Here is a 19,922-nt window from a genome sequence, read left to right as displayed (position 1 = left end):
CAGAGAAATTAAATGTTTTAAACTGACTTTCCGAGCAGCATAGAGAAACAGAGATCTCTATCAGGGAAGGGAAGGGAAGGGAAGGGAAGGGAAGGGAAGGGAAGGGAAGGGAAGGGAAGGGAAGGGAAGGGAAGGGAAGGGAAGGGAAGGGAAGGGAAGGGAAGGGAAGGGAAGGGAAGGGAAGGGAAGGGAAGGGAAGGGAAGGGAAGGGAAGGGAAGGGAAGGGAAGGGAAGGGAAGGGAAGAGAAGAGAAGAGAAGAGAAGAGAAGAGAAGAGAAGAGAAGAGAAGAGAAGAGAAGAGAAGAGAAGAGAAGAGAAGAGAAGAGAAGAGAAGAGAAGAGAAGAGAAGAGAAGAGAAGAGAAGAGAAGAGAAGAGAAGAGAAGAGAAGAGAAGAGAAGAGAAGAGAGGAGAGAAGAGAGAAGAGAGAGAAGAGAAGAGAAGAGAAGAGAAGAGAAGAGAAGAGAAGAGAAGAGAAGAGAAGAGAAGAGAAGGATCCATTTGATGCCAGTGCTTCTCATTCCCTGCCCATGTACCAGCTCGATGAAGGCTGACCATGAGCAAAGCCGTGACCTTTCAGAGGATCATCAGTTATCCCCTCCCAAGGCACGCAGCACCACCAGCATTTTTCAGCTGCTTAATTTTCCCTTTTCCATTTGTAAGATGCAGAGAGCTGTAACTCTCCCTTTCCCCTTTGCTGCTGCCTTTTTATTTTTTTTTTTTTTTAAATTTTCTTGAAAATGTAACAGAGCAATTTGCAGTGGCTGAAGAGCGTGTCATGTCAGCAACCACCCATGCAAAGCACACGGCAGAAACAGCACAGAAACGACAAACCCTCCCTGCCAGGCAGCTGAGAGAGCCCCGGAGCTTTCCAGCTTTGCAAAAACCCTTTGGAAGTGTCTGTGAGGATGTGACAACCCCGAACTCAGGTCCCACCTCGGCAGCAGCCCGGGGATGCCACCCCTGGATGCTGTGGGATTACGGCTGAGCAGGTAAATGCACACATATTCAGGGGTGAAGGACATAAAGTTTGTTGTCTCACACACCAAGCGGTGCGTGTGGGCACCAGGAGCCAGGTGAGCGGGGGCAGCAGGCTGAACCATCTCTGGAGCACAGCCCCACATCCCTGAGCTGCCTGCCCCTCACGCCTGAGGAGTCTCCCACCAAGCTGCAGCTGCTGGCACCACAGCAGACCCTCACCTCTGCTGGGCTGTGCCTTCAGCCAGAGGATCCCAGCTCCTGGGGGATCCTTCTGGAAAATGTCCTGGTCAGGTGGATCATCTGGTGGATCCTCCTGGAAAATGTCCTGGTCAGGTGGATCATCTCAGGGATCCTCCTGGAAAATGTCCTGGTCAGGTGGATCATCTGGGGGATCCTCCTGGAAAATGTCCTGGTCGGGTGGATCATCTGGGGGATCCTCCTGGCAAAATGTCCTGGTCGGGTGGATCATCTGGGGGATCCTCCTGGAAAATGTCCTGGTCAGGTGGATCATCTGGTGGATCCTCCTGGCAAAATGTCCTGGTCGGGTGGATCATCTGGGGGATCCTCCTGGAAAATGTCCTGGTCAGGTGGATCATCTGGTGGATCCTCCTGGCAAAATGTCCTGGTCAGGTGGATCATCTCAGGGATCCTCCTGGAAAATGTCCTGGTCAGGTGGATCATCTGGTGGATCCTCCTGGAAAATGTCCTGGTCAGGTGGATCATCTCAGGGATCCTCCTGGCAAAATGTCCAGGTCAGGTGGATCATCTCAGGGATCATCCTGGCAAAATGTCCTGGTCAGGTGGATCATCTCAGGGATCCTCCTGGAAAATGTCCTGGTCAGGTGGATCATCTGGTGGATCCTCCTGGAAAATGTCCTGGTCGGGTGGATCATCTCAGGGATCCTCCTGGCAAAATGTCCAGGTCAGGTGGATCATCTGGGGGATCCTCCTGGCAAAATGTCCTGGTCGGGTGGATCATCTCAGGGATCCTCCTGGCAAAATGTCCTGGTCAGGTGGATCATCTTGGGGATCCTCCTGGCAAATGTCCTGGTCAGGTGGATCATCTGGGGGATCCTCCTGGCAAAATGTCCTGGTCAGGTGGATCATCTGGGGGATCCTTCTGGAAAATGTCCTGGTCAGGTGGATCATCTGGGGGATCCTCCTGGCAAAATGTCCTGGTCGGGTGGATCATCTGGGGGATCCTCCTGGAAAATGTCCTGGTCGGGTGGATCATCTGGGGGATCCTCCTGGCAAAATGTCCTGGTCAGGTGGATCATCTCAGGGATCCTTCTGGAAAATGTCCTGGTCGGGTGGATCATCTCAGGGATCCTTCTGGAAAATGTCCTGGTCGGGTGGATCATCTCAGGGATCCTTCTGGAAAATGTCCTGGTCAGGTGGATCATCTGGGGGATCCTCCTGGCAAAATGTCCAGGTCAGGTGGATCATCTGGGGGATCCGCCTGGAAAATGTCCAGGTCAGGTGGATCATCTCAGGGATCCTCCTGGCAAAATGTCCTGGTCAGGTGGATCATCTCAGGGATCCTCCTGGCAAAATGTCCTGGTCAGGTGGATCATCTGGGGGATCCTTCTGGAAAATGTCCTGGTCAGGTGGACCATCTGGGGGATCCTCCTGGAAAATGTCCTGGTCAGGTGGATCATCTGGGGGATCCTCCTGGAAAATGTCCTGGTCAGGTGGATCATCTCAGGGATCCTCCTGGCAAAATGTCCTGGTCGGGTGGATCATCTGGGGGATCCTCCTGGAAAATGTCCTGGTCAGGTGGATCATCTGGGGGATCCTCCTGGCAAAATGTCCTGGTCAGGTGGATCATCTGGGGGATCCTTCTGGAAAATGTCCTGGTCAGGTGGATCATCTTGGGGATCCTCCTGGCAAATGTCCAGGTCAGGTGGATCATCTGGGGGATCCTTCTGGAAAATGTCCTGGTCAGGTGGATCATCTCAGGGATCCTCCTGGCAAAATGTCCTGGTCAGGTGGATCATCTTGGGGATCCTCCTGGCAAATGTCCTGGTCAGGTGGATCATCTGGGGGATCCTCCTGGAAAATGTCCAGGTCAGGTGGATCATCTGGGGGATCCTCCTGGAAAATGTCCTGGTCAGGTGGATCATCTCAGGGATCCTCCTGGCAAAATGTCCTGGTCAGGTGGATCATCTGGGGGATCCTCCTGGCAAAATGTCCTGGTCAGGTGGATCATCTCAGGGATCCTCCTGGCAAATGTCCTGGTCAGGTGGATCATCTGGGGGATCCTTCTGGAAAATGTCCTGGTCCGGTGGATCATCTCAGGGATCCTCCTGGAAAATGTCCTGGTCAGGTGGATCATCTGGGGGATCCTTCTGGAAAATGTCCAGGTCAGGTGGATCATCTCAGGGATCCTCCTGGAAAATGTCCAGGTCAGGTGGATCATCTCGGGGATCCTCCTGGAAAATGTCCAGGTCAGGTGGATCATCTGGGGGATCCTCCTGGCAAAATGTCCTGGTCAGGTGGATCATCTGGGGGATCCTCCTGGCAAAATGTCCTGGTCAGGTGGATCATCTCAGGGATCATCCTGGCAAAATGTCCTGGTCAGGTGGATCATCTCAGGGATCCTCCTGGCAAAATGTCCTGGTCAGGTGGATCATCTCAGGGATCCTCCTGGCAAAATGTCCTGGTCGGGTGGATCATCTGGGGGATCCTTCTGGAAAATGTCCTGGTCAGGTGGATTATCTCAGGGATCCTTCTGGAAAATGTCCTGGTCAGGTGGATCATCTCAGGGATCCTTCTGGAAAATGTCCTGGTCGGGTGGATCATCTGGGGGATCCTCCTGGCAAAATGTCCAGGTCAGGTGGATCATCTGGGGGATCCTCCTGGAAAATGTCCTGGTCAGGTGGATCATCTCAGGGATCCTCCTGGCAAAATGTCCTGGTCGGGTGGCAGGTGACCACGCGGACCTGGCCACGGGCAAGGAGCCATTTCCACAGCTGCTCCAGCAGGGAAAAGACCCTCAAAGCACTCCAAGTTTTCCCCAGTGGCTTTCACCTGATTTGGACCCAGGATGGAGCAGACGGTCTGAAGCGGGAGGGCACAGCTGGGCTTCTCCTCCCAGATGGTCAGCACAAGGTTCTGATTCACCACGTCTCCCTGCAGCTGTGTGGGGGTCTGGAGGAGCAAGGACGCCTCTCCTGCCTGAGCCTGGCCCCGTCCTGCTCCCACACACCCCTGATGTCCTGCTGCACCCAGTATCTCCCCTGTGACACCTCTGAGGGTCCTTCCAGCTTGGGGGGACCTGTGGGACCACCCGGCTGCACAGGGGCCGTGACCTTGCGCAGGGAGGTCCCAGGTTACCCACTGGGCTCAGTGCTGCCCAGAGGAGGAACACTGAAATAATAAAATAAAATATAAAATAAAAAAATATATAAAATAAAATACTAAAATAAAATAAAATAAAATAAAATAAAATAAAATAATAAAATAAAATAAAATAAAATAAAGAAAAGTAATTAAAAATTTTTAAATTAAATAAAATAATTAAAATAAAATAAAAAATTAAAATACAATGAAATAAAATAAAATAAAAGTAATTAAAATTTTTCAAATGAAATTAAAAGATTAAAATAAAATTAAAAAATTAAAATGAAATGAAATGAAATGAAATAAAATAAAATAAAATAATTAAAATAAAAAATTAAAATGAAAATAAAATTAAATTAATTAAAAAATTTTAAATGAAATAAAATAATTAAAATTAAAAAAAATTAAATTAAATTAAATTAAAATAAAATAAAATAAAATAAAATGAAATAAAATAAAAAATTAAAATGAAAATAAAATAAAATTAATTAAAAAATTTTAAATGAAATAAAATAATTAAAATAAAATAAAAAAATAAATTAAATTAAATTAAATTAAATTAAAATAAAATAAAATAAAATAAAATGAAATAAAATAAAAAATTAAAATGAAAATAAAATAAAAGTAATTAAAAATTTTTAAATGAAATAAAATAAAATAAAATAAAATAAAAAATTAAATTAAATTAAATTAAATTAAATTAAAATAAAATAAAATAAATTAACTTTTAAAATGAAATTTAAAAATAAAATAAAATAAAATAATTTAAATGAAATGAAATTAAATGAAATGAAAAAAAAATTTAAATAAAATAAAATAAAATAAAATAAAATAAAATAAAATAAAATAAAATGAAATAGCAAAACAACTATGGATCTGCTCCTGTTGTGTTCTTCATGCCGGAAAGGATGGCTCTCTTAGAGCCCCTGATCACCAGAGCTGCTCCATTAACCTGGCAGAGGGTTCACAGCCTGTCCTGTGCCCTGCGCTCCCCAGGCAGTGCTGCTGGGACCCTCAGCTCCCTGGCAGAAGTCACCGGGAATAACAGATTGCCAGGGAAAGCGCTGAGCGCTGAGCAATCACCCCTGGCAGGGCTCTTCAGAGGAGCCAGCTAGCAGCTGGAATGAAGGCGCACGGAGCATCTGAGGCAGGCAGGACGTGGGCAGGGCAGGGATACCCTCTGAGGAGCCTCTGCCAGCAGCTACCGAGCGTTTTGGCAAGCGCTGCCGGCTCCTCCAGTCGGGAAGCAGAAATAATTACAGCCTCTTCTCCATCCAGCAATTATCCCTACGCTGGCTTTCGCACGCCAGGGCCGCGCCGAGAAGGCTGCTGGCGCTCTCGGGGAGCAGGGCAGGCTCCAGAGGGGTGCACGGGCAAACCAGGGGCACAAACCCAGGTGGGAACACGGGGATGGATAAACCCTGAGGCTTGCAAGGAAGGAGCAGGAAGGTGTCCCAGCGTGGTGACCCAGATGCGAGGCACGGAAAGGGAGCAGGAAGGTGTCCCAGCGTGGTGACCCAGCTGCAAGGCACAGAAAAGGAGCAGGAAGGTGTCCCAGCGTGGTGACCCAGCTGCAAGGCACAGAAAAGGAGCAGGAAGGTGTCCCAGCGTGGTGACCCAGCTGCAAGGCACAGAAAAGGAGCAGGAAGGTGTCCCAGCGTGGTGACCCAGCTGCAAGGCACAGAAAAGGAGCAGGAAGGTGTCCCAGCGTGGTGACCCAGATGCGAGGCACGGAAAGGGAGCAGGAAGGTGTCCCAGCATGGTGACCCAGATGCGAGGCATGGAAAGGGAGCAGGAAGGTGTCCCAGCGTGGTGACCCAGCTGCAAGGCACGGAAAAGGAGCAGGAGCTGGCAAAGCCCCGGAGCTCTGGAGGTTCTGGGGACCACAGCAAGGCTGAAGGGCAGCCTGGGACCCGGTGAGCAACCAGGGGGCTGCAGCAGCACCGGGGCTGTTCCCCCGTGGGGAACCACCCGAGCTCGCCCAGCCTGCGCTGCAGACCCCAGCCTCTGCACAGGAGAGAGCCTGCGAGGAAAGGAAAGCAAACAAAACTGACCAAAAGCTCCTGCTGGCCAAAGGGATGCTGTGAAACGGGGCTGGGATCGATGTGCCTTTGGGAGCCTCTGCACGGCCCACGGTGGCCCCAGCAGCCAGCCCAGCGCGCTGCTGGGCTCTGCACTGCTCTGCTCTCCCGGGCTGGGGGACTGGGTGGTCCTGGAGGTCCTTCCAAGCACACCCTGTCAGCAGAGCCCCATGGGCAGCGGAGCCCAGGAGTGCGGGGCAGGACCCGGCACGAGCTCCCACGCAGTGGATAAAAACCGAGTTCTGCCTCGTCAGCCCAATTATTAATAATTAGTAGAGCTCTAGGAGCGCTGAAAGGGAAAGTGCAGCACATGAGGGGAAGAAAAGGGAAGAAAGAGCACAGTTTTTCGTCACAAGCAGAGCGATGGTCTGTGTGGCGCACCCTCAGCTGAGCCAGGGCCCTACTGCAGCTTCTGCAGTCAGAGGGGCCGAGGCAGAACAGCCCTAAAGGATGGTCCTGGAGCCCAGCAGGTCGCAGCCCTGTCCTCATGTGGCTGTGTCTCTCATTGAACGTCCAGGGAAAAGCTGCTGGCAAACACAGGGGGCTGCTCCGTGGCCAAGGGACCAGCAATCAGCATCCCATGGGAGTGGATAGAGGCAGGTCGAGGTAAGGGATTCTGCCCCTCTGCCCCTGTGCTCTGCTCAGAGCCCACCTGCAGAGCTGCCCCAGCCCTGCTCCAGCAGCACAAGGACGTGGAGCTGCTGGAGCCAGCCCAGAGGAGGCCACGGAGCTGCTGCCAGGCTGGAGCCCCTCTGCTCTGGAGCCAGCCTGGCAGAGCTGGGGCTGTTCCCCTGCACAAGAGAAGCTCCAGGGAGAGCTCAGAGCCCCTGCCAGGGCCTCAAGGGGCTCCAGGAGAGCTGCACAGGGACTGGGGACAAGGCAGGCAGGGACAGCACACAGGGAATGGCTCCCACTGCCAGAGGGCAGGCACAGATGGGAGATTGGGAATTAGGAATTGCTGGCTGGGAGGGTGGGCAGGCCCTGGCACAGGGTGCCCAGAGCAGCTGTGGCTGTCCCTGGATCCCTGGGAGTGTCCAAGGCCAGACTGGATGAGGTTGGAGCACCCTGGGACAGTGGAAGGTGTTCCTGCCATGGCAGGGGGTGGGATGGGATGACCCTGAAGTCCCTTCCCACCCAAACCACCCTGGGATTCAGTGACTGATCTCTGTCTGCATCTGCTCTCCGCCTGCTCCGCCTGGGACAGCAGCAAAGCCCCGGACCAGGCTGACCAGCCTCCCTTGGAGGGCCAAGGAGGTCATTGTCCCTGCCTGCCCCATCTCCAAACCACAGCTGGCTCTGACCAGGAGCCCCGAGGAAACGCCATCAGCAGCCCCGGTTTCTGCTCTGCCGTGATGAAGAAGAGTTAATTCCCTCGTGAGAGCTGCTGCCGCTGCCACAGAACCAGCAGAACGTTTTGTGATGGACACAAAACAGAGCCAGCTTTGGTGCAACTGCAGACCAGGGTGAAGATCAGGCTGGCCGGGCCAGGCTCTGGAGCCCACTCAGGGAGCCAAACCTGGTGGGAGGTTTGGGAGAGCAGAGCACAGCCAGCAGCTCCTGCAGCACAGCAGAGAGGGAGCAGCAGATTTTGGGAGCACCCGAGCGGCGTGCAGGGAACAAACCCGACCTGTTCACACGGGGGAGGCACCCAGCCTGCTCCTGTGGGCTCAACAAAAGGCTTTGCTGGCCAGCCAAACAGAGGGACAGCAGCTCAGAGGGACCTAAGGGAGTGCTCGCTTCATTCCCAGTCGCTGTCAGTCCCAGCTCAAAGAGAGGAAGGCGCTGGGTACCCCCAGGGCACACACCAGCGGGGCTCCTGTGTGCAGACCATGGATCCCCCGGTTTAATAAATATCTGCCATCACCCAAACCTGCACCGGGGCCTGAGGGAAGGGCCAGGAGCCCCGCGGTGCCACCAGCCTGCCCCACAGCCACCGGGAACGGATGGACACGGGGAGGGACCAGGAAAGGATGGGGGAGCTTAAACCACCAAATTAAAAACCAGAACCACCCCGCACTTAAGAATAATGCAGGAAATGTAGAGCTATTCCCTCCTGATGAACACACAGTGTATTTCACGGGTTTGATTCACCTCTCACTCGTTTTTCACTGGGGCAGCCCCAGCAGCTGCCTCTGGACAGATGCAGAGGTTTTATAATTGGTACCCTTAGTGCCATAAAATACCAAGACGGGGGAAGATTTGTGAGTTTCCTTTCATTCTTCCATCCTTCCTCTCTCTCTCCCCCTCGCTCCTGTGCGCAAGGGCAGGGCTGGCCCTGACGATGCTGCCGGGATTCGTGCTGACCCTCATCCTCATTTCTGCTGCCTTCATCCTCTGAAGGCTCGGGGTGCCCTCACAGGGCTTGGGGAGGCTCTGGGTGCCCTCACAAGGACTCTGGCTGCCCTCTCAGTGGCTCTCTGCTGTCACACGCCAGCGAGCTCCCAGCACGTCCCAGCACAAGCCCGAGGGTGACACCTGAGTGAGCTTTTCCTTGTCCCCAGCCCCGCTCCGAGGGCAGTGATCTCCCCAGCTGGGTGAATCCACTAAACCTGCAGAGCCTGAGCACGCTGCCTGTCATTAAGAGGGCACCACAGGTGCTAATTAGGGCGGGGTGGCAGTGATCTCTGGCTCGCACACCTTGGGAAGGGCCGGACCCCATTACACCTCGTGTCTCGGGGGGCTCTGGCTGTAGCACAACGAGCTTCATTTTTTCCCTACTTCTCCTCAGCCCAGCATTCCTCCCCGCTCAGCCACGGCCATCCTTTATCCTGTCCTGCTGATCCTGCTGAAGACCTGCCTGTCTTCAGGAAACCTCTCCAAGCTTCAGTCCCAGAGCTGGAGCTCCTGAAGCAGCAGCAAACAAGGACGAGGCTCCCGCTGCTCTTTGCTCCCACGCCAGCGGCTGCTCCAAGGCTGGAATTTAATTACCGCAGCCCATCAATAAACACGGCTCTGCAGAGCATCCCACGGAGAGCCGCAGGGACGGTGGCTCCTCGGAGAGCAGCGCAGGCGGGGAAAGCTCTGTCCTGCTCCTCTGCTGCAGCTCCAGACACAAACCACAGCGCCTGGCTCCCTGCTTTGTGCCCTCCTGCCTCGCCCGGGAGCACCGGGGGTCCCTGTCCCCCCTTCCTGCGACCCCCCACACCCCCACACCGAGGGCTGTGCCCTGCTCTGGCACCGGGAGCACAGCAGGACACCGGACAGGACACCCCAGGGACACGGGACATCCCGGGGTGAGAACCCACCCAGCAAAACCTCAGCAGAAGAAGCCGTTCAGGGAACCATCAAGGCTGGAAAAGGCCTCTAGGATCACCAAGTCCAAATGTTAACCCAGTGCCAGCACACCACGGCCCCAGATGCCACATCCACAGGCCTGTGGAACACTTCTGTTATGTGCAGTAAATATAATTCACACCATTCCTTGTATGAAATATGGAATATCGGATACTTGTTAGATTATGCCCATTGTATTCGTTCCCCCACCTTTGAGACTGGGTGTGTATTGGAAACTGAGTCACAAGTAAAAGGATTGGCTCGGCCGGGAGATGGGCCATGGCTGGACTCCAGTTGTTCACCATTGGGACTCCAGGTGTTGATCATTGGGACTCCAGGTGTTGACCATCGGGACTCCAGGTGTTGATCATCAGGACTCCAGGTGTTGATCATCGGGACTCCAGGTGTTGATCATCAGGACTCCAGGTGTTGATCATCAGGACTCCAGGTGTTGATCATTGGGACTCCAGGTGTTGACCATCGGGACTCCAGGTGTTGATCATCAGGACTCCAGGTGTTGATCATCGGGACTCCAGGTGTTGATCATCAGGACTCCAGGTGTTGATCATCAGGACTCCAGGTGTTGATCATCGGGACTCCAGGTGTTCACCATCGGGACTCCAGGTGTTGATCATCAGGACTCCAGGTGTTGATCATTGGGACTCCAGGTGTTGATCATCAGGACTCCAGGTGTTGATCATCAGGACTCCAGGTGTTGATCATCAGGACTCCAGGTGTTGATCATCGGGACTCCAGGTGTTGATCATCGGGACTCCAGGTGTTGATCATCAGGACTCCAGGTGTTGATCATCAGGACTCCAGGTGTTCACCATCAGGACTCCAGGTGTTCACCATGGGGACTCCAGGTGTTGATCATCGGGTGCTGATCATCCCATAAACAGCCCAAGGTGGATCTCATGGAAATCCTCAGACAGATCCATGTGAATGCAGCCTTCCCAGCCTTCCCATAAATCTCATCAGGGATTCACCTACTCCGGACACTGAATTACTCCTCCTCATCACCAAAAAAGAGAATCTCATTAACCGATGGACTCTGAATGGAAGAAAAGACTGACTGCTGAAATCTTGGCCTCGGGTGGAATTTTCCCTATAAAACCCGCTCGTGCCAGGATGGAGGTGTGTGGGCATGGGGAAAACCTCTGCTGAGGTGACTCCTTGTGGCACACCCAGGGCTGACCCCAGGCTCGGCTCTGTCTTCTTCCGTGGCTGGCTAGATAGAATTTGACCGCTAATAAAATTATTTTTTATTTTTAATCTGGCTGAATAAATTCTCATTTATAACACTTCCAAAGTCCCCAAAACCCCAAAGCACAGCCTGTGACCCGCTCGTCTCTGAAGGACGCTGAGGAGCAAGGGAGGCTGCTGGGCTGCGTGTCCCCTGTGCCGGGGTCTCCAGCTGGAACCCCCGGCACCCTGATGGGTCTGGGGGCTGCCTGGGAGCCAGGGCTGTGCTGGGAGCTGCTCTGGGTGAGGGTCCTGCTGATCCCCCAGCAGGATCAGACCCTCCCAGCCAGAGCTGGTCACGGCAGAGACAGAGACAGCCAGTCAAACCAGCACACCCCAGCTTGTGGAGGGAACCTCGTGGGTGTTCTCAGTTCAGTCAGAGAGAAAGGAGAGTTTATAACCAGGCTACAGCCCGGAAAGAGTTGCAGAAAAATGTAAATAATTCTCTATCTCTCTTGTTTATAGATATGTTCTGCCACCGTGTGTCATTCACTGCACACCAATGGATGAGATGTTTTTACTTTAAGACCAATGAAATTAGTCTGCACTATGCCCTCTATGAAAGAGCGATGTATTTGAAGTAAAATAATTAAGTGTTCACATCATCCAGCCTTCTGAGCTGGAGTTCTTCCCCATCCTGCCTCAACGGCGACTCGCCGGGGCTGCACGGCACACCAGTGCCCGCTGACCCGAGCAGCCTGCCCTCCCAAATCCTGCTCTCAGGGCTGTCCCACTCCCCTGGCAGCCCCGCTGTGCCCAGCAGGCTGCTCGGGAGTGCATCGTGTTCCTGTGCCCTGAAAACATGACTTTTCCAAATGTGCTTACTACCAGGAGCCACGCAGAGGCTCATCAGCGAGATGAGAAGATGTTCCACCAGCTGAAAGCCAGAAGGCATCAAGCAGCACTGCCACAGGAGGGCAAAACCCTCGTGAGCCAGAGGGAAAAAGCAAACCCAAGGGAAACAGCACAGAACGACCCCAAATCCTGGCGTGACCAGCAGCAGAACACGCCGATTTCCCATGCACTGTGAGCAAGCAGGGCAGCATCACCCAGCTCTGCAAAGCCAGCTCTGCTGCCCAAACCTGACTCAGGGAAACAGGAACTCTCCTCCTTAACAGCTAGGGCAATTGTGAACAGGCCAAAATACACTCAGAAAAAAAATAATAAAAGGAGAAAAAAAGATCAGACAGCGCTCATTAGCTCGCAGAAAGAACAGAAAACAAAGAAGAACTTGCTGACACTCACAGGGGCTTTAGGCAGTGTGGGAAAGCCACCCATCTGTTCCTGAGCAGGCAGCCAGCCCTGGCCAGTCAGCCGTGGAGGGCTGAGCAGAGCCAGGCGTGGGGACAGCCCCGCTTCCCGGTGGGACCCAGCAGTGGAACCGCTCGGCTGGGCTGCCCGCAGCCAGACAGCGACCAGACAGTGCCTGAACAAACACGGCCGGGCCCGTGGGCCAGCGGGGACACCCCGCTGCCTGCCCCCTGCCCCTGGCACGGCCTCTTCCCCTGGCAGCGGCACCCACCCGTGCCACGCACACACAGCTGGACCCAGCCCCAGTCCCTGGTCAGCCCCAGACCCTGTCCATGGTCAGCCTCAGACCCTGGCCAGCTTCTGTCCCTGGTCAGCCCCAGTCCCAGTCCCAGTCCCAGCCCCAGTCTCAGTCTCAGTCCCAGTCCCAGTCCCAGGTCAGTCCCAGTCCCAGCCCCAGTCTCAGTCCCAGTCCCAGTCCCAGTCCCTGGTCAGTCCCAGTCCCAGTCCTAGTCCCAGTCTCAGTCCCAGTCCCAGTCCTAGTCCCAGTCTCAGTCCCAGTCCCAGTCCCAGTCCCAGTCTCAGTCCCAGGTCAGTCCCAGTCCCAGTCCTAGTCCCAGTCCCAGTCCCAGTCCCAGTCCCAGTCCCAGTCCCAGTCCAAGTCCCAGTCCCAGTCCCAGTCCCAGTCCCAGTCCCAGTCCCAGGTCAGTCCCAGTCCCAGTCCCAGTCCCAGTCCCAGTCCCAGTCCCAGTCCCAGTCCCAGTCCCTGGTCAGCCCCAGTCCCAGTCCCAGTCCCAGTCCCAGGTCAGTCCCGGTCCCAGTCTCAGTCCCAGTCCCAGTCCCAGTCCCAGTCCCAGTCCCAGTCCCAGTCCCAGGTCAGTCCCAGTCCCAGTCCCAGTCCCAGTCCCAGTCCCAGTCCCAGTCCCAGTCCCCAGTCCCAGTCCCAGTCCCAGTCCCAGCCCCAGGTCAGTCCCAGTCCCAGCCCCAGTCCCAGTCCCCAGTCCCAGTCCCAGTCCCAGTCCCAGTCCCCAGTCCCAGTCCCAGTCCCAGTCCCAGCCCCAGGTCAGTCCCAGTCCCAGTCCCAGTCCCAGTCCCCAGTCCCAGTCCCAGTCCCAGTCCCAGCCCCAGGTCAGTCCCAGTCCCAGTCCCAGTCCCAGTCCCAGTCCCAGTCCCAGTCCCAGTCCCAGCCCCAGGTCAGTCCCAGTCCCAGTCCCAGTCCCAGTCCCAGCCACAGTCCCAGTCCCAGTCCCAGTCCCAGTCCCAGTCCCAGTCCCAGGTCAGTCCCAGTCCCAGTCCCAGTCCCAGTCCCAGTCCCCAGTCCCAGTCCCAGTCCCAGTCCCAGTCCCAGCCCCAGGTCAGTCCCAGTCCCAGTCCCAGTCCCAGTCCCAGTCCCAGTCCCAGTCCCAGTCCCAGTCCCCAGTCCCAGTCCCAGGTCAGTCCCAGTCCCAGTCCCAGCCCCAGTCCCAGTCCCAGTCCCAGGTCAGTCCCAGTCCCAGTCCCAGTCCCAGTCCCAGTCCCAGTCCCAGTCCCAGTCCCAATCCCAGTCCCAGTCCCAGTCCCAGTCCCAGTCCCAGTCCCAGTCCCAATCCCAGTCCCTGGTCAGTCCCAGTCCCAGGTCAGTCCCAGTCCCAGTCCCAGTCCCAGTCCCAGTCCCAGTCCCCAGTCCCAGTCCCAGTCCCAGTCCCAGTCCCAGGTCAGTCCCATTCCCAGTCCCAGTCCCAGTCCCAGCCCCAGTCCCAGTCCCAGTCCCAGTCCCAGGTCAGTCCCAGTCCCAGTCCCAGTCCCAGTCCCAGCCCCAGTCCCAGTCCCAGTCCCAGTCCCAGTCCCAATCCCAGTCCCAGTCCCAGTCCCAGTCCCAGTCCCAGGTCAGTCCCAATCCCAGTCCCAGTCCCAGTCCCAGTCCCAGTCCCAGTCCCCAGTCCCAGTCCCAGGTCAGTCCCAGTCCCAGTCCCAGCCCCAGTCCCAGTCCCAGTCCCAGGTCAGTCCCAGTCCCAGTCCCAGTCCCAGTCCCAGTCCCAGTCCCAGTCCCAATCCCAGTCCCAGTCCCAGTCCCAGTCCCAGTCCCAGTCCCAATCCCAGTCCCTGGTCAGTCCCAGTCCCAGGTCAGTCCCAGTCCCAGTCCCAGTCCCAGTCCCAGTCCCAGTCCCAGTCCCCAGTCCCAGTCCCAGTCCCAGTCCCAGTCCCAGGTCAGTCCCATTCCCAGTCCCAGTCCCAGTCCCAGCCCCAGTCCCAGTCCCAGTCCCAGTCCCAGGTCAGTCCCAGTCCCAGTCCCAGTCCCAGTCCCAGCCCCAGTCCCAGTCCCAGTCCCAGTCCCAATCCCAGTCCCAGTCCCAGTCCCAGTCCCAGTCCCAGGTCAGTCCCAATCCCAGTCCCAGTCCCAGTCCCAGTCCCAGTCCCAGTCCCAGTCCCAGTCCCAGTCCCAGTCCCAGGTCAGTCCCAGTCCCAGTCCCAGCCCTGCCAGCTGTGGCTCCCATCCCACACTTTTTTCTGATAACACATTGATTTAAAACCAGCAGAATTATCTCCGTTACCAAAATAAAGCAGTTCCTGGAAGGGATGACTCAGAAGCCTCTCCCCTCGCCATAAATCAGAGCAGAAACATGATACCTCATTGGGGCAAATCACTTTGCCCTTTTGGTTTGGCACCTACAGCCTTTTCCACTAGAAAAAAGGAGATTAGAAATCCACTCGGAGCCGGCACTTTGTCAGAGAGCTCAGCCTTTCCTCCCCGGGACGCCACGGCTCAGGGCTTCGCCTGTGTTATCACTGGAGGGGCTGGACAAAGATAAGCAAAGCAGGATGGATATTAAAAAAATAATTTTTGTAAAAACATACAGAAACAGCCCTGGAGGTTTTCGTGCTGTCTCCGAGAAGCCGGCGCGAGGAATTTGCCCCAAAGGAGGTATGTGCAGCATGTGCCAGCAAGGCAGAGCAGTGGCAGAGCAGCTCCTCCAACCCTCCACGGGCCCCAGAGATAGGTATCTCTGCAGAGACAGCCCGTGTCCTCTCCGAGCGCTGCTCAGGGACCGCACGGAGGGCTGAGCCTCCCTGCCATCCTCCTGCTGGCTGACAAACCTCACCCAGCCCGCTCCGGGGCCCCACCGCTCGCAGACCCGCGCACTCAGGGGCTTTGGGGCAGGGGAACAGCTGTGGGACCAAAGGGTCCCAGCCCGCCTGCCGTGCCCACCGGACTCACCCCTGCTCTGCCAGGCTCGGGGGGCCACAGCCGGACCGCAGAGACCCCCGGCCAGAGGGATGCTCCACCGAGCTCACGGGGCTGCTGGGCTGTGAGCACCCCGGGCTTGCTCTGGGGTCCCGTGTGGTGGAAAAGGCTCTCCTCCAACCGTGCTTCCAGAGAAAAACTCCACAGGCTCTGTTGTTGGGTCTCAAGGCAGTTTATTGCGAGTTATCAAAAAGATTTTCTCCTTGAGCTGCTGTGGTTTGCTCCCAGCTCAGGCAAAGGCACACACACACCCTGACATCCTCTCTGCTGTCTTCTTCTCTCCCCACCCAGGGCTGCTGCTCTCTTTTATATGATATATTACGTATTACATGTTTACAGTTTTCCCCAATACCTATTACCTATGTTACAAGATGCTTTTCTACTCTAAATCAATCCATAAGTGCCAACATCACCAAGAACATGGAGGCAAGGAAGAAGGAGGAAGAACAGGGTCAGCCCACTTTCCTCCATCCTAGAACTTCTGATCCCTATGTACAAAGTAAAAACCCCCCTGGACAGGTGCTAAAACCCCCCTGTACAATACTAAAAAAATTTCCCTCTGTTTTGTAATTACTTTTACTATACTATCTAACCCTTTGTGACTGTTTCACCTCCAAAGTTGGTAATTAATTCCATGGCTCAAACTCAAAATCACAGCTGTTTGCAGCTGTCTGCCAGGGTCTAGAATGCTTCTGACCAAGGCCTGGAACCTCTAAAAATGTCTGAGGGACATTTTGAGCTCCAACACTGGGCCATGGAAATGGCCAGCTGGGTCTGGGCCAGCAGTGCCCCAGAGCCAGGAGGGACAGCCCTGTCCTGGGCGCATCAGGGACACCAGTGAGGTGCCACTGGTCAGCACTGGGGCTGCACAGTGTGAGAAAGATCTGCCCAAAGGAGGGACACAGGGATGGGGAAGGGTCTGGAGGGGCCACGTGAGGGCACCTGGCCCATCTGGGTGGAGGAGACTGAGGGGAGAGCTCGCTGCAGTTACGGGTTCCTTGTGAGGGGCAGACACTGATCTTCCTTCAGGGGTGACTGGGACAGCACCCAGGGAAGGGCTGGAGCTGTGCCAGGGAGGTTTGGGTGGGATATCAGGGAAAGGCTCTTCCCCAGAGGGTGCTGGCACTGCCCAGGCTCCCCAGGGAATGAGCACTGCCAGAGCTCCAGGAGCCTTTGGACAGCACTGCCAGGGATGCACAGGGTGGGATTGTTGGGATGTCTGTTCAGAGCCATGGAATGAGCACTGCCAGAGCTCCAGGAGCCTTTGGACAGCGCTGCCAGGGATGCACAGGGTGGGATTGTTGGGATGTCTGTGCAGGGCCATGGAATGAGCACTGCCAGAGCTCCAGGAGCCTTTGGACAGCGTTGCCAGGGATGCACAGGGTGGGACTGTTGGGATGTCTGTGCAGGGCCATGGAATGAGCACTGCCAGAGCTCCAGGAGCCTTTGGACAGCGCTGCCAGGGATGCACAGGGTGGGATTGTTGGGATGTCTGTGCAGGGCCATGGAATGAGCACTGCCAGAGCTCCAGGAGCCTTTGGACAGCGCTGCCAGGGATGCACAGGGTGGGATTGTTGGGGGTCTGAGTAGGAGCTGGGCTGGGTGATCCTGGTGTGTCTCTTCCAGCTCAGGGTATTCTGATTCGATGATGATGGGGCAAGGCTACCGAGCAGATCTTGAACCAAACAGAGCCAGCACCAAGCACAGCCAGGATGTGTTTGGAGAATTGTTTCCTTGGGGTGATTACTGGATTGGATTCTGGTGAGGATTGTTTGAGCCTGGTGGCCAATCCAACCCACCTGGGGCTGGGCTCTCAAGAGAAAGTCAAGAGTTGTGAGTTAGATATAGTAGTTAGAAAAAGTAGGTTTGTAGTTTTAGTATCTGCTTAAATTGTATATTAATGTATTATAGCATAGTTATAAAGAAATCTTTCACCCTCTGAACTGGAGTCCGACACCATCATTTCTTCCCACTGGACCCACAACAAAAATATTGCAAGTCCTGCTCCTGAAACAGACCGACCAAACCCAAAACGTGCTCCCAGCAAGGTGCTTTTAGCCACCCATAAAACAGACAGGGAATAAAAGGCTTTGCTGGACCACTGCTAAAGCTTGCTGTCAGTATAATCACCTACTACTATAATGAGATTACATGGATTAGCTGCATTTTAAGGAAACATCAATGGGCTGGATAGCCTTTCCAGGCAGGTTTTTAGAGCTGCATGGGATAACACCGGAAAAACCGGGAGGCTATTTTTAGGAAGCATTTCTCCAAATAACCTGGGCGGATCACAAGGCAGCAGAGGTGAGCTAATGCGGGCAGGAGATGGATGAATGAAGGCTGCAGAGGGGAACAGATCCACCCCTGGTCTCCCTTGGCCGAGCTGCACGTATTATTTTATATTACTATGCACAGATTAACGGAGCCGGACCCAGGCTGGTGTTCCTGCCATGCAAGATGGACTGGAGGCTGGAGGGGAACGGGAGCACAGCACGCACTGAGCACGGCTGAGCTGGGAGGGAGGCCACAGCCCTCCCTGGCTGCACGCGGGGCAGCTCCCAGGAGAACATCCCCAAAATCCAGCCTGCAGTGAAGACTTCCCCAAACCACGGCATCCATCACCAGGCGGGACCCACGGCTATGTCCCAGCAGCCCAGGGATGCCCACGGTCACCTGGAGGAACAGGGATGCTGTGCAGGCATCCTCACCCAGGAAATCCCACGCCCACGTACTCCCACTCATTTTCTCCTCGGGATTTAAGAGGAACTCTCAGGCAATCTGATGTTTTTTTCCTTCCCCCATTGCTTTTTGTCCTTGGAGCTTACTCCTACAAAATACCCATCGACCATCCAAAATAAACTGCGCACCTCATTTTCCAAAGTCCTCTCCTCTTCCTTTCCAGCACGGATCCAGCCTGGAAGCCTTGGGGAACTGTTTGAGGACATTTTGCTCCCCATGTTCCACCCAGCACCTTCTCCCTCTCGCTGTGACTCAGCCAGGGTCGTGAATAAAACCCAATTAGGGATTAAACATCAGAGCAGCACAGCAAAGGGATGGCCTCTACCCCAGGCAGCTCACAGCCTGGGATCTTTAGCTCCCACCATGGTGAAGCGACAAAAATAGCCCATTAAAAAGTCACTTTAATTGCCTTGCCAGCGGTTTGCACAAACTCCAGCGAAAGCTGGAGGTAAAAATGAATTAAAAGCCTTAAATAGAAAATTCTCTTTCATAACTCCCACTTTTGCCCTTAAATTTTAATGGGGTGGTGGTGAGGGAGGAGGTACATCCAGGCAGTCCTCCAGCCCCCCTGCAACAAGGACCAGCCTGGGTCTGATGGGTCTGCTCCACCACGGGCTCCTGCGCAGGCACCCAGGCTGGCCCGGGACAGACACCCAGGCTGGCCTGGGACAGACACCCAGCCTGGCCTGGGACAGACACCCAGGCTGGCCCGGGACAGACACCCAGGCTGTTCCGGGACAGACACCCAGCCTGTCCCGGGACAGACACCCAGGCTGGCCCGGGACACACACCCAGGCTGGCCCGGGACAGGCACCCAGCTTGTCCTGGGACAGACACCCAGGCTGTCCCGGGACAGACGCCCAGCCTGTCCTGGGACAGACACCCAGGCTGTCCCGGGACAGACACCCAGGCTGGTCCAGGACAGACACCCAGGCTGGCCCAGGACAGACACCCAGCCTGTCCTGGGACAGACACCCAGGCTGGTCCAGGACACACACCCAGGCTGGCCTGGGACAGACACCCAGACTGTTCTGGACACCCAGGTTGTCCTGGGACAGACACCCAGGCTGTCCCGGGACACCCAGCCTGTCCTGGGACAGACACCCAGGCCAGCCTGGAGAGCCAGGCCGGCCTGGGACAGACACCCAGGCTGTCCTGAGATACCCAGCTTGTCCTGGGACAGACACCTAGGCTGCCCTGGGACAGACACCAAAAGTATTCTGGGACACCCAGGCTGTCCTGGACACCCAGGCTGTCCCGGGACAGATGCCCAGCCTGTCCTGGGACACCCCGGCTGCTGCCCAGCACAGCTCAGGCAAACCCTCACGCTCACATTCCTCAGGCCAAGCGAGCCCTAACCAGGACAGCAGCATTCAGAATCCTGCACCAGGCTCCCCCAGAGCCCTGGAAGTTCTGTCCTACGAGTGCTTTGTGCTCCGCAGCCCCTGCCCAGGGCAGAATCCCAGAGGATCGGGCGCTAACGCACACGTCCCAAACGCCAAGAGCTGCGTGGTGTGGAGCCAACCAAGGATTTTTGGGAATAACAAACAAGGCCTGTTGGTAAAAACACAAGAGATGGGATGGAGAAGGGGCCATATGGAGGCAGGGCAGCCTTTTCTGGGACACATCTACTGGTTGTGGCTCCTGCAGAAAAGCACAACCCAGCTCAGCACAGGTGCAGGGATGGAACTGAGAGGGATCAGGCACTGTAGTGGGGAACGAGCCCATCCGAGACCCCAAAGCCTCCAACCCATTTCCCGATCTGAAAGAACTGCTGCGAATGAGAATGACT

At 55.3% G+C, this 19,922-nt stretch overlaps 1 protein-coding gene across 1 annotated transcript in view; it reads right to left on the bottom strand.

Moving 5' to 3' along the window:
• Positions 1-19,922, bottom strand: part of MAPK4 (mitogen-activated protein kinase 4) — a 62,288-nt gene that overhangs the window by 29,296 nt on the left and 13,070 nt on the right. The window lies entirely within an intron of this gene.

The sequence above is a fragment of the Lonchura striata genome, chromosome Z (genome assembly GCF_050655825.1).
Source record: "Lonchura striata isolate lonStrDom1 chromosome Z, ASM5065582v1, whole genome shotgun sequence".
Classification (NCBI taxonomy): domain Eukaryota; kingdom Metazoa; phylum Chordata; class Aves; order Passeriformes; family Estrildidae; genus Lonchura; species Lonchura striata.
Note: the sequence above shows the minus strand (reverse complement) of the source record. Positions and strands in the feature narration are given on the sequence as shown.